Raw genomic sequence first — 14,870 nt, forward strand, 5'->3', positions numbered from 1 at the left:
TGTTTAAATTTCTCTTAAAAATCTAGCTTTCTATCTAGTCAAGCTAATTCCACTATTCTCTAATATAAACTGTTTTAACCAAATTGATCTACTTCCTATACACACAACCACATATCTCACTCCCGTTTAAAATGTCTTCACTCATGTTACTTCAAGCACTATTCTTCTTTTTCTTCTTCTTGGCTATTCAATACCTAATCAAATTATAGCCTACTTCTTGCTTTTTTAAGAGTCAAAGTTTTAGAGCTACAAGGGATCTCAAAATTTATTCAGTCAAATGAGTAGCAAGTCCTTTCTCCACAATGAGAATTTCTTTTCCTACACTCTTTCACAACTTATAGTCTGCTGCCTGTGATAAAATACTCCTTATATGCTAATCTGTGTTTCTTCCCAGTTTATCCAATAACTAGGAGCCCAGTGCACAAATTGGTGCACTTTGAAAGGAACTGTGGGAAGCGAGGCTGCAGCAGGCACAGGGGCGGGTCTCGGCCCACCCTCCATGCCCCACCTGGCTCCTCTCCCGCAGCCCCTGGTCCTGTCTGCTGGCAGCCCCACTCCCACTGCCGCCGCTCCCACATGCTGATGGCACCAGCCCCGTTTGCACCTGCTGAAGGCACGGAGTGATTGGGGCCCGTGCCAGCAGCGGGTGAGAGCAGTGGCTGCTGCCTTAATCAGGAGCAGGGGCAGGTGGAGAAGCCCTCAGGGGTGATCAGGACCAGCAGCCGCCACTTGCACCTGCTGATGGTGCGGAGTGATCGGGACCAGCACCTGGCACGGAAGGGGGTGTATGTCCCTCAGCCCAGCCTGCACCCTCTCCAATATGGGACAATCCCAACTGCTCGCCTGCCTGTCTTCCTGATTGCCCCTAACCACTTCTGCCTGCCAGCCTGATTGATGCCTAACTGCTCCCCTGCCAGCCCAATTGCCCCTAACTGCCCTCCCCTATAGGCCTGGTGCCCCCTAACTGTCCTCCCCTGCAGGCCTGGTCCCCCCCAACTGCTCTCCCCTGCAGGCCTGGGTTCCCCCGAACTGCCCTTCTCTACAGGCCAGGTCGCCCCCAACTTCCCACCTCTGCTGACCCCTAACTGTCCTCCCTTGCTGGCCATCTTGTGGCAGCCATCTTGTGTCCACATGAGGGCAGCCATCTTGTGTGTTGGAGTGATGGTCAATTTGCATATTACTCTTTTATTAGATAGGATAGAGGCCTGGTGCATGGGTGGGGGCCGGCTGGTTTGCCCTGAAGGGTGTCCCAGATCAGGATGGGAGTTCCCTTGGGGCATGGGTGGCCTGGGCAAGGGGCCTGTGGTGATTTGCAGGCTGGCCACACCCCCTGGCAACCCAAGTGGAGGCCCTGGTATCTGGGATTTGTTTATCTTCTATAATTGAAACTTTGTAGCCTTGAGCGGAGGCTAGGGCAGGCCAGGGCAGGTGGAAAGCTTGGCCTCCTCCATTGCTGGGGAAACCCAAGCCTCCTGCTCTCTCCAGCTCTGTGGCTGCCGCCATTTCTGTTGGGATTTATTTATCTTCTGTAATTGAAACTTGGTACCCTTGAGTGGAGTCCATGGCCGGCCAGGGTATGCAGGAAGTTTGGCTTCCTCCATCGCCGGAGAAACCCAAGCCTCCTGCTCGCTCCGTGGCCGCAACCATGTTGGTTGGGTTAATTTGCATACTCGCTCCTGATTGGTTTGTGGGCGTGGCTTGTGGGTGTAGCAGAGGTACAGTCAATTTGCATATTACTCTTTTATTAAATAGGATAAGTATTAAGCATTGCCTATGATCATGGGACAATACTTGGCTTAGAGGATACAAAGACAGTTTCTTTCCTCAAATACACTATACAAAGTAACCCTTTTAATATGTGAATTTCTGCTATATACACAGATTTACTTTTGGTGAAAATTTCTACAAATTCTAAGTTGCTCTTTACGGAGATATCTTGGGAAAGAGGGAACTGAAGATAAAAGAAAAGGGAAATAAAGAGATAGCATAGTAGGAGGTGAAGATATTTGCAGTGCACTCTTAGAAGCAGAGACAGACAAATCTCCATCCTTCAACCTGGAATAGTCTGTTGGGAAGAAGAGGAAGGAGATGAGAATGAGAAAGACAGACAGAGCCAAGTCAGTGTTACATTATGTTATGTTCTGAGTACTGCTGAAATTATCATGAGTGGAAAGAACTATAAATACCCACTTGGCTGTAGCAAGCTGAGTTAAATAAAGGTTACTAAAAGCATTATTTTTTTTAACTCTCAAACATCCAAGTTATGCTATCTCTAGAACCACCACTGGAACCATAAGTTGGGAGTCAGTAACTTCTAAGTAAAAAAAAGAAAGGCTCTGAATAAGACACCCTACCTAATAAGTGCTTCTTAGAATGTATGAGCACCCCCTCCAACCCCAGGTTGGAAATCCTGAAAGTAGTGGTAAATGAAAACGAACTGTAAAGTACCTGGTATTTCCAAATTGAACTGCACTGAATGTCATTATCTGTTTGACATGTTTTACTTACTGTATTAACTGGGTGGACATTAAAGGTTTATAAGGATTTTTAAAGGTTCATTCACAACCTCAGGCTACTTTTCCCCATAACATCCTAAATTCCTTCAGGGGAAATTTCTCTCCCTTGGGGTTTTCGAGACCCTAATGCTAAGGATGGCATGGGCATACTGTGACAACTTTGCCTATTTGCCTCACATGGTGTTCCAACCTTCTTTAAAAACGTGCTTTAAATTGTTTTCAGTTATCCCCCATTCCAAAAGATTACTAGTTTTAAAAAGAAAACGGAAAACATCTGAACCAACTCATATAAAAATGTGCATGACCAATGTTTAATTTCTAAAATAAGCAACTTCAATTAGTTAAATTTAACTCAGTTAGCAAAGTTTCTTTGGTAAGTCTCAGATAGAAGATTATTTAATAGATGAATAGAAAGGCAAATGATCCCTGGCCGGTTTGGTTTGGCTCAGTGGACTGAGTGTCGGCCTGTGGACCAAAGGGTCCCAGGTTCAATTCCGGTGAAGGGCACAGACCTTGGTTGTATCCTCCCCCGCCGGGGCCCTGGTTGGGGCTTGTGCAGGAGGCAACCAATAGATGTATTTCTCTCACACCGATTGTATGTTTCTCTCTGTCTCTCCCTAAAAAAAAAAAAATCAATGGGAAAATATCCTCAGGTGAGGATTAACAATAAAGGCAAATGATTTTATTTCTGTAATGCTAAATTTTTTATAAAACGTTTTATTATACAGGGTGAGGCAAAATAGGTTTATAGTTGTTCCTATAGAAAATATTACAACAATAAATTACAATAAACTATGTTTTGCATATTCATAACTGTAAGCCTACTTTTGCCCCACCCTGTAGATATACCAACATGCATATTGTAGGTAAAATAAAAGGACAAATCCACTTAAAGACAGCCACATTCATTCAAAACAGTAAAGAATTCCTATCACAACATGTGATAATGGACCATTATAAACATACTAGAGGCCTGGTGCATGAAATTCATGCACTCGGAGGGGGGTGGTCCCTCAGCCCAGACTGCACCCTCTTGCAGTCTGGGAGACCTCAAGGGATGTCCAACTGATGGCTTAGCACTGCCGCGGAGGTGGGAGGGGCTCCCACCACCGCTGCTGCGCTAGCCAGACATGAGCCCGGCTTCTGGCTGAGCGGCACTCCCACTATGGGAACACACTGACCACTGACCACCAGGGGACAGCTCCTGTATTGAGCATCTGCCCCCCTGGTGGTCAGTGTGTGTCATAGTGACCGGTCGTTCTGCTGTTCGGTCAATTTGCATATTAGCCTTTTATTATATAGGATTGAAAGTACGGTCATTTTATTTTCTTAAAAAAAATTTTTTTTTAGAGAAACACCTATGTGTGAGAGAAGCATTGATAAATTACCTCCCGCACATGCCCCAACCTAGCAACGAACCCGCAACCCAGGTATGTACCCTGACCAGGAATCAAACCGGCCTCCTTTTGGTGTACAGGACGACACTCCAACCGAGCCACACCGGCAGGGCAGTAAGTATGGTAGTTTTCTTCATTCAAAATAAAATGCTACATTATCAAACACCACTTACTTTTGTAGTCCTTTAGGGAGGGGAGCAGGAGGAAAAATTGGGACTGTGTGAATTTTTAAAAAATCTTTTTATGTTGGGAGAAAATTTTGAGGTCACATAGTCATCTTTCCATCCAATATTTAATTTGCTTTTTAAACACACTGAAATGTCATGTAAAAATAAGACATAATCTTATTCAACAGCACAAAATTTATTGGATTACTTTAAAAGCAAAGGTCTTTTTAAAAATATTTACTAAATAAAACAGCTCTTATATTGGACAGAAAAAAGTAAAGGTTATGAACTCAGCAAACGAAAACATGTTTACTCAACAAATAGTATCCGCTGTACACAACACTGCACCCGACAGTAAGAGAAGGAAAGGATACTGCCTCTTACTGAAAACGTCAAGGGTACCAAACTCCCTGCTGGACACTGTGCTTATGATATGCAATTAAAATTGTAAACCAACCCCATCAAGCAGACATTACAATCCCTGTTTTAGTGATGAGGTATATTGAGTTTGGTAGTAACAACTATGACTAAGCTCCAAGCTCTTGGCATCCAGAGGAAAAAATAAGGACTTGCAACAGTAAAACCAGGCACCTATGTGCAAAGCTCATCTGAGTGAAAACACACAAACCAGTCATTTATATGATGCGTACTGTACCGGCAGTTATGTGTTCTGTTCCAATTTGTCCTGTACTGAAGAGGTAAACTGTGGATGAGACCAGCACGACAGCTTCTGGGCGGAGGCAAGCCCGAACACTTAATAGTAGAGAAGAAACAAGGGGGCAAAGGAGAGTATGAAAGTGGGTAAAGCAATGGAAATGGACTAGCTGTTTGCACAGGTGCCAACCTGGCCGAAGTAGAGACCGTGGTGAGACAAACCAAGTTCTAGGGTTCGAGTTATCTAAATGGTGCAGAACCCTAAAAGCTATGCTGATTGATTTGGCTATAAAACAGAATATTTATAGGACTCATTATTTTACAAAATATTGGCTCTTGGGGACTTTAAAAATATAAACATGCTCTGGCCCCATATCAGACCTACTAAATCAGAGCCCTGTGGCATAGGGCAGCTCTAAAAGATTCTGATGTCCCCAAAGGGGAGAATCCCCGTGCCAGAGTCAGTTCCTGGTAAAAATGACCCACAGAACAAAAATATCACAAAGTAAACGCTGTATCTTCAAAGTATGTCTTCAAATAAACCAGCTTGGCATGTTCCTGGGTTAAAACTCCTCCCAAGATGTAGCCTCTCCGGGCCCCACTACAGACTGTCCCGAAACTAAACCCTTCACTTCTCCTTTCCTAAGCTTATGGCCCTTGATCTGCTCAGTGTCCTTTTCCTCACACTTTCCAACAGTTTTTTCTAGAAAAGTTCCATTCATCTTCAGCTGTCCTCCCCACCTTTTCACAACATTTATCCAACCCAACTAAGAGCTAACAATATTTTATAAAACAAAGGAACCATATAAAAGTAAAGTTCCATTAGTATACTATGTAATAACTTATAAAACTGCTCTATTGACCATTTATTGTAATAAAATCCTAAGCACATTTACAAGTGAAATTCTAAATCATTTTTTACAGATTTCCCAAAACATAAAATTATGAAGTGGCTCTATAAAAGGCTAATAAGCTAAGCTCCTTCACTTCAATCTTTACTTAAGGGCTACTAAGTAGCTAACAAAGTAGAGGTTCTGAAAGATACAAAGTATATGGAAATCTCAGTGATACAGACACAAATTCCACCAGTACTAGGGTGGAAAACAGGTGATCTGGAAACGGCAACTAAATACGGACAGGGACGAGATGATGATGATGATGATGATGATGCATGGACACAATGACTTGCTGTCTTTACCCTCACCTGGGTTCATGACTAAACCAAGATCAAAGTAACACAAGTTAGTGTTCAAAAACATAAGTGGTACTTGAGTTCTTTCCTCTCCCACAAATACCTACATCAATTATGCATATTCCCAGGTATTTCTATTTACCTTAGTACTCTTCAGAAATTTTAATCACATCAAATTCTATTGATTTATATTTCTTTTTTAAAAATACATGTTTTATTGATTTTTTACAGAGAGGAAGAGAGAGGGATAGAGAGCCAGAAACATCGATGAGAGAGAAACATCTGATCAGATGCCTCCTGCACACTCCCCTACTGGGGATGTGCCTGCAACCAAGGTACATGCCCTTGACCGGAATCGAACCTGGGACCCTTGAGTCCGCAGGCCGACGCTCTATCCACTGAGCCAAACCGGTTTCGGCTGATTTATATTTCTACCAGTAATGTGAGAAAGCACCTGTTAGTCTATATCAGGCGTCCTCAAACTACGGCCCGCGGGCCACAAGCGGGTGTTTTTGCCGTTTTGTTTTTTTACTTCAAAATAAGATATGTGCAGTGTGCATAGGAATTTGTTCATAGTTTTTTTTAAACTATAGTCCGGCCCTCCAATGGTCTGAGGGACAGTGAACTGGCCCCCTGTTTAAAAAGTTTGATGACCCCTGGTCTATATCCTCTTCAAATGCACTATCAAAAAATTTGTTTTCATTACCAAACTTTTTGATCTGTCAATCTAATAGGTGAAAACAGTATCTCGTAGTTTTAATTTATGGTATTTATATATCTGTGAGGTTGAATAGCTTTATATATGCTTAAGAACCATTTGGATTTCCTTCTCTGTGAATTATTTGTTCATAATCTTTTCCCACTTTATGGTTGATCTTTTTTTTTTTTTAATCAATGTATAGGTACTCTTAGCCTTTTGTCTGTATTACAAGCTGCAAATATTTTTCTCAGTTCCTGCATTATCGCCATGCTATTTTCATTGACTGTTTCTTTCCTTTATATATGCTTTACTGTCCTCAACAAAATTGTACATTCCTCCCATAAAAGAAATAACATTTCTTTTGAGTATCACCAAGGAGCATGCTTTCATATCTTCCGACCTCATATACCAGCAAAATCTAAGAGAAGGGAAACTTACTTTTTCGGGGGTGGTCAAGTGTGAATATTAATTATCACTGGGGAACCTACTTGGGTTGCCGCTCCAATCCCAGTTCACATGGTCACAGCAAGTACAACCAAGTTCTAATAACACAACACCGTTTCTGAAGAGGGGAGGGAGAGGTGCTGGAGGAACGTTTCCTGTTGTCTGGGTGGGTACAGGGAAAACTCAGTAGCTGTTGGTGGCATATTTTCCATTAAGAGGACTAGGAAGGGGTGCTCGGCAGCAAGAGCAGAAATGAAGGAAAAGCACAGCAAGGAACAGAGAGATCAAGTGTATGGTGCTGTCACTGAAGTCCCCAGTCACAACCGCTGGATTCCATTAGACACACCCTGCATCTTTACCAAAAATGTCTCCTCCTGCTTATCCCAGGCAGGTGGATTTCTATTACTTACAGCCAAAATCAGCCTACTTACCACCGCTACCACCTACTCCTTCCATAAAGGGACATCTAACACCAAAACCTCAGGAAGAACAGAACCTCAAACTTTTTTTGCTGTTGTTGTTTCAAGGGGAATGTTTATTGAATGGTAGTAGCTGTGTACCAGGAACAGATCTAAGTCCTTGAATTATGGCGTTAAACAGAAAGGATAAAACCACTCTTTTCTCATGGGGCTGACATTCTAGAGAAAACATACGGATAATAAAATAAATTCCAGTTATGTTGCAGAAAAACATTTAAAAAGGGGTGCTGGGAAATGAGGACAGTGTCATTTTGAAAGGGTGGTTAGATAATACTGCTTGTCTGAAAAGGAAATATTTGAGTGGAAACCTGAAATGATGAAAAGAAGCCAGTCGTGTAATGTTTTAGGAAGAGAACTGCAGGCAGAAGGAACAGGACGAAGTCAGAAACAAGCCACGACATTCCTGAGGGACGTAACAGAAGGGCAGTGTCGAAGGAACACCGTGAACAATGGGGTGCGAAAGAACTGGCAGAGGCGGCATGGACCTAAGAGGAAAAGGTGTAAGGTGGTGACTAAGTAGGGATCTGATCAGGTGTAGAAACGAGGAGGCAGTGGAAAGGATTTGAAAATAACTTGAGCTTTATGAAAAACTCACTATATTATCTTTAATTTTCATTTTGCCTCACATCGGTGATAACTTTAACACCCAGGTCTTTAGAAATTACCATCCCCAAGTATTTGGCACAATCCTGAGATTAGCCAGGAATGAGCATTTCCTATGCAGAAAATCGCTCTTCTCATACACTTTGAATTTTTTTTTTTTAAACTTTAGAACAAAATCAAAGCCATCTGAAAGGAAACAAGAAGAATCTAGGATAACAGGATGACAGAAACTACTTTAAATTCCATCTGGTTTATTGTATTACGAATGAATCTACTATGAACAAGACTACGAAGGTAAAGGAAGAACATTAAAAGTTAAGTTCTAGCCGAAACCGGTTTGGCTCAGTGGATAGAGCGTCGGCCTGCGGACTGAAGGGTCCCGGGTTCAGTGGATAGAGCGTCGGCCTGCGGACTCAAGGGTCCCGGGTTCGATTCCGGTCAAGGGCATGTACCTTGGTTGCGGGCACATCCCCGGTGGGGGGTGTGCAGGAGGCAGCTGATCCATGTTTCTCTCTCATCGATGTTTCTGACTCTCTATCCCTCTCTCTTCCTCTCTGTAAAAAATCAATAAAATATATTTTTTTAAAAAAAGTTAAGTTCTAGGCTCCAGTAAACATAGCATCCTTTGTTAACTGAGTTCACTATTACTGAGTTGGATATTACCATGGTTAAAAACTGTCAGATGAGAAAAAGTGAAAACCAGACCTCTGACTTTAGAAGAGCCACTGATTACTGGTCAACAAAGTTTCAAGTTTTAATAGTATCTCTATTACTATGATAAGGAAGAACTTCCCCTACGTGGTGAAATTAAGTACACCAGATGCTTCAAAATCTCTCCTCGGAAAGCTTCTGAGACCGGAGACAAATCGGTTTACGGAGTTTTAGATGGAGTACACCCCACAGAAGAGGGATGTTCTCTCCAGACCTTCCCAGAGAACCAAGTGTGTACACCAAGCCAGTAATTACACCTACACTGCTGCTAAGACAAATGTCGGTCAAGTCAGATCTTTGAAAGCTCTAACGTATTCGTGAATCTCCTCTTTCACTGTGTTAGATATTTAGGTAGCCCACTTAACGGCAGACCGAAAAGTAGGCTGTTATTAATAACACAATCTATAAAGGGAGGTACTCTGTGAGTGATGTGAGCTAACGAAATAAAAGTCATTACACACCTTGATCAAGACTTGATTCTGAGTGCAACCTCCTCAACACATTTCCAGCAGTTTGGCAAGGCGCCCAGGGGTGATTAGCAGCTGGTGCTTGTGAGGGAGGGATGTGGTCTACCTGAATTGTAAGGTCTCCCCCCAGTGGTCACATACAGATAACAGGCAGAGCAGGGGATCACTGCAGCTTCTGTGCAGCTGACCAAAAATACTCTAAGCAGAACCCGGTCCCCACAATGAAGAAATAAAGCCTTTAATTCAGTGCTGGCATCATATCAGTAAGGAGGTCTGTTATACTCATCTGCTCTTAGGACATTCATAAATGTGAAGACTAGTTTTGGAAGGCAAGAAGCTACAGGTAAAACAAAACTAGCATAATTTTTCTCAGTGTAATTTTTTAAAGGAATAACTTAAGAGTATTCTCAAACAGCACAATATTTGTTTTACCCTAATGGGCAGGTGTTCGTCCTTCCTGAAAGAAATACCAGCACATCTCTTGCAAGTTAACCACACCCACCTGAAGGAGAGTTCTGATACAAATGTAGTCACTTACCAAATAAATCACCTTGGAAAAGAAAATTATTATCAGTAGTATATGCCTAATGTCTAATTTGCAAAACAATACTTTTCAAAAACCACCTACAACTAGGTAATTTATAATAAAGTAAATGATGCCAAAAATACAAATGGGTCCTCTTTTAATATTTATTTTCTTGGTGTTTTTGTAATTACCGTATTTTCCTGCGTATAAGACGACTTTTTAACCCAGGAAAATCTTCTATACGCCCAGTCGTCTTATACGCCGGAAAATACGGTACATATCCTTTGAATAGCACTATCCCTGTATTACTTGCAACTCGCAGCAATAATTTGCCATTACTTTTAACAAAGCTTGGGTGTCAAAAATGTGAAAGGGCCTTTAATTAAAATGTAGGTTGTCTTCTGCTAACCATCCATTATTAAATGGTGAAGTATACAAATAACCTTCAACAAATAAACAACTTCAATATTTTAAAAGGCTTTTAAATAAGGTAACATAAACAGACAGGGTCTCACAACTACGATTTTCTTGGTTATCCCAAGCTAAGAAGAGGGAAGAACGGAAGGGACAGCAGCCGGCTGTGTAGTCTTGTGGAATAATTTTAGTCTGAAATGAGACGCAGAAAAAAAAAAAAAAGCAAACTGCTCCCTCAAATGTTTAAGAAAAAATATGATTCATTTTTAAAAATCCAACAGTTGGCCTAGAGAAGAGCAAAAAAAAAAAATGATTCTGTCTTACATGGAGCTATCAGACTTGCTTACCTTAATTTTTCCAGTGTTTATTTAATCTAGAATGTTAAAAAAAAATCATTTTGAAAGTCTAAATGGGAAAAGAATTAAGGTGGCATCAATCAGAATACTTTTTTTTCATATATTCAGTGTCTATAGGACAAACAGAGCAACTAAAAGTAGTACCATGTGTACATTATGTAACGCTAGTCTACAATAAACATGGGCCTTAAAGAGTCACACATTCTGCAAACATGTATTTACACCCGTATTTAAATATATGATACATTTCAGATACAAATGACCTCAAAATGACACAACTCATAAAAGTTCTTTGTTGACTGCATTAAGGCCTCAGAAGGCATGACTATAACCAGGCCTGATGCCTTATCACTGCACAGTAGATGCCCCAAATGAGCAGTAATTCTGTGAGGTCTGGTGCTGTTAGACCCAGGCCCCCGCAAGCATCTCCGCATTGGGAACAGCGTGTTACCGCGCCCAATACATCCGCGGTACACAAGTTTCCCAACGACCATTTCAAAGACTTCCTGGGGAGAAATGGCTGCTAAGTCATATTCCAGCTGAAGAGCATTTTAGCGCTCCTCCAAGGTTCCAAGCCACGGGAACACTCATTCAGGAAGCAGAAAGGACCATCCCAACAATCCCCGAAGACGCAGGAAGGAGCAGAGCGCGGCGAGCTTGACCTTAACAGGCTGCTGGTAAGTAACGCGGGGGATTTCCTGAGCCTCCCCGTCACCTGCGATCCCCTCGCCTCCCTGCCGCACGCGAAGCCCCAGCTGATGCAAGTCGAAGGGATGAAATCCCAGGAGCGGGTGTGAGATGGAGGCGCAACTCCCCACAAAGTGTTAAAAAGTCCTCCTGCAGAAGACACCCACCAGCCAGTCCACCTCCCGTCGTCACACCGATGCCTCCGTGGGCTCCCTCCGGCCCCTTCGCCCGGCCAAAGGCAACCCAAAACGCGGCGGCGAGCCCGGGCACCTTTCTGGTTCCAGATCGATGCGCCCAGGATGGGACAGCACCGCGTGGGCAGCGACCGCCCCCCGGGGCGGCGTGTGCGCGGCCCCCCACCCCTCCGGCCGACACCCCGGCGTCTCGCGCCCGGGAAGTGGCGGCAGGAGTTGCAGGAAGCCCCCTCTCCCCCGGGCACTGGGGGCCCGGCGCAGCCAGGAGCCGGCCCTCTCCGGACTGGCCCGGAGGTGTCAGCCACGGCCACGGCCACGGCCACTGCCGCCGCCGCGGCGCGGCTCCCCATTCATGCCTGGCCGCCGCAGAGGGGCCGGCCCCGCGCCCCAGCCCCCGCCGGGCCCGCGGGGAGCGCGAGGGGAGAGCCGGCGCGGCGGCCGGCAGCATGCGCCAGACACGTTGTCGCGCTCCGGCCGCCCGCCCGCCCGCGCGCCGGGGGGCCGGGGGGCCCGGGGCCGGGGCCGGGGCGAAGGCGTCCCCTCCGCGCGGGCGAACTGGAGCGCCGGGCAGCCCTCCCCGCACCGCCAACCCCGGCCCCAGCCCCGGCCCCCGGACTCCCCGGCCCCCGGCGGCCCGAGCCCAGGTGCGGAGGGGGCGGGGCGGGCCCGGGTCCCGCGTGGCGCGCGGCGACCAGCAACAGGGCGCCCCCGCCCGACCCCGGCGCGCGGTGAGACCGTTACCCGAGCGACATGGGACCCCCGGCAACTCACCGGCTCGCACCTCGGCCGCCTCCGAGCCGCCGCCGCCGCCGCCGGTCCTCTCGCCCGCCGCCGCCGCCGCCGCCGCCGCTCTCCTTCAGCCGCAGGCGCCGCCGCGCAGCCCCATCCACAAACTCCGGGCGCGGAGTTGGGGACGGGAAATGCGGCTCTCGCTCCCCGGCGCCGCCCCTCCCTCTCGCCCCGCTCCGCCTCGGCTCGGTCGCCCGCGCCGCCGCCACCACGCGCGCGGCCGACCTCCCCGCGGCTGCCCTCCCGCTCCTCCCGCCGCCACTGGGGCGCGCTCCCTCCCTCCCTCCCTGCCCCGCGCGTGCGCCGGACGCCCGGGAGCGCGCGCTCGGGCGCGAGGGAGCGCCGCCGCCCCCGGGAAGCCGGCCCCGCCCCTCGCCGCGCGGCGCCCAGGTGGAGGGAGCCCCTCCGAGCGCCCGCAGGCGGCGCCCCGGCCTGGCAGCGCCGCCCGCGCCCGCGGCCTCTCCCTGGTCCTGGCGCGGAGCCGCGCCCGCGGGGGCTCGGTCACACCTCGCCTCCGCCGGGCCTCCCCGGCCTAATTGCGCTGTCACTCGGCTGTTACCGCTGGGCCGGGGACTCCCTGGCCCCCAACGAGGCTGCTCCCTGCCCTCCCCGAGAGTTGACACTCCAAGGAGCCAGGCGCGGGCACGGAGCGCACCCGGACCTGGAAGAAAGGGCTCTGGCGCCCCTCCCCCTCCATCACGCCCCTGGTTCTGATGGGTGTTTGGCAGTCTCTGCGCACAGCGGACGGTGTCCACGAATTTTCTCCCCAAGGCCCAGCCGCGGGGTGTGATTCACACCCGAGGAAGCGGACGGACACTGGCTCCTTTCACAGCCCCGAGGCCCCGAGGAACTCCGGGCTGTGCGGGACACTCCCCGACACCCCTCGCTCAGCTCCTCCCAAACATCTGCTCCCCAGACCTCCGCAGCCGGGGCTCTGCACCCTTTCACCTCGCCTCTGCCTGGAGGGTGGTGAGCGGGGGTGAGTGTCCGGTGTGCTGATGACACGTGTCGACGAGAGCGCACATTTAATTTTTCCTTTGAAAGGGACTGAGCCATGCAGGGCAGCAGCGAGGCAAGCAGAGAACTTGGATTCCCTTAACATCTACCTCAATCCCCAGAGATCTCCCTGGGAACCCTCGGACCTGGGGAGGGGGGGGGCAGGGGGGGCTTTTGATGAGGATGTTATTTAAATTTTAGGAAATGTGTTTCCTGCATTCTTTTCAAATCGTGAATGTAGAAAGAGCAAGTAAAACTTGACAGGAGAGGAATGTCACATCAGGTGACCTCCAGCAGGCAGCCTTTCCCGGCTTCTCTGGGGCACGCTGCACTGTCCTGCACAAAGCAGGCATTTGATAAATGTCTGCAGAACCAGTGAGTGCCTCGTGGCCTGGTGGGTTCAGTGATGGAGTGTCAAGCTGTATTGCCCACGGCCCCTCCCCTCCCCTCCCCCTACTCTGTGAGTGTGGGTGGCATGGAAGCCAGGGAACAGATACTATGGACGGGGTGTATTCAGAAGGCCCAGTGCCCAAAACTTATTTTTCTCCGCAGCCTCAACCAAGCAGCAAAGATTAATTTACTTTTCCTCGGGATCATTAATTTTGCAAACCAACATTCAGAGGGAGTTTGTAGAGTATTAATTTAGGGCCTTCTGTCCTGGAACAGCAAACCTGAGGAAGGGAAATTGGAAGCATCTGAGGGGACCAGAATGTCCTAACAGGTACAGAGTAACGGCAGTCAGCCCAGCTGGATGAAATGGGGAGAGTGGGTTGTGTGCCCGAGTGAGGCGAGGGGAGGCAGAGGCAGAGAGGGAGAAGGTTTCTCTTCTCAGGGAGTCAGCACACATTTCAGCAAACCCTTTCCCACCTCCTTGCTCTGCAGAGCCTCATTCCTGCTGCACCCTAGCCAGGCCTGTGAACGCATTTCTCTCTCCCTCTGACTCCCAACCTCATCAACCTCCTCCTACCCAGCTAGTGGCCTGAGCGCCTCTGGGGGTGAGGAGTGAATGTCACTGCTGGGTGTGATCCTTTAATTTTCTCAAGGGTCTTCTGGAAACAATGTCCTAACCCCCTTCTCCATCCCCATTCCCTGCAAATAGGATAAAGGAGTTTGCAGGAGGGCGAGATAGCGCGTCTCTGCCCCACCGAGCACAACACGTAGACCTTGACCTACAGCTAGGACCAGCCCTGCCAGCTCCCTTATCCCTGCGTGTGCCAGGGACGCAGCATTTGGGAGCAGGAATATAGGCACGATTTTCTTTCATGTACAGTTCCAAGTCTGTTCTCTAAAAAAAATGACAGCAGTTTTTAGATGTAGGCTTATCATGGCTGTACGGCTCAGCCTCCTCCTCAGAGCCAGAAAAAAAAAAAAAAAAGATTTTGCTCCACAACCATCTTCAATTGCTCCTCTTCAGGGTGCTCTTTCAGTGTCTATATTTTATCAAATACTCATAAACAACTTACATTATGAAACACTACTTCTTATTATGAATAATAGTGCCACTTGATGACTTTCCGCCCTTCCTCTCACTCTTAAAGATGGGACATGCCAAGATAAACTCAAAATGATTCAACAGGA

General features: G+C 47.4%; 1 protein-coding gene across 1 annotated transcript in view; it reads right to left on the bottom strand.

Annotated features, from left to right (window-relative positions):
• Positions 1–12,526, bottom strand: part of PALS2 (protein associated with LIN7 2, MAGUK p55 family member) — a 59,170-nt gene extending 46,644 nt beyond the window's left edge. The window contains exon 1 of the mRNA XM_054726001.1: positions 12,279–12,526. The gene's annotated coding sequence lies outside the window, so the exon portion shown is untranslated. The remainder of the gene's footprint in view (positions 1–12,278) is intronic.
• Between the last annotated feature and the right edge of the window lie 2,344 nt (positions 12,527–14,870).

The sequence above is a fragment of the Eptesicus fuscus genome, chromosome 14 (genome assembly GCF_027574615.1).
Source record: "Eptesicus fuscus isolate TK198812 chromosome 14, DD_ASM_mEF_20220401, whole genome shotgun sequence".
NCBI lineage: Eukaryota > Metazoa > Chordata > Mammalia > Chiroptera > Vespertilionidae > Eptesicus > Eptesicus fuscus.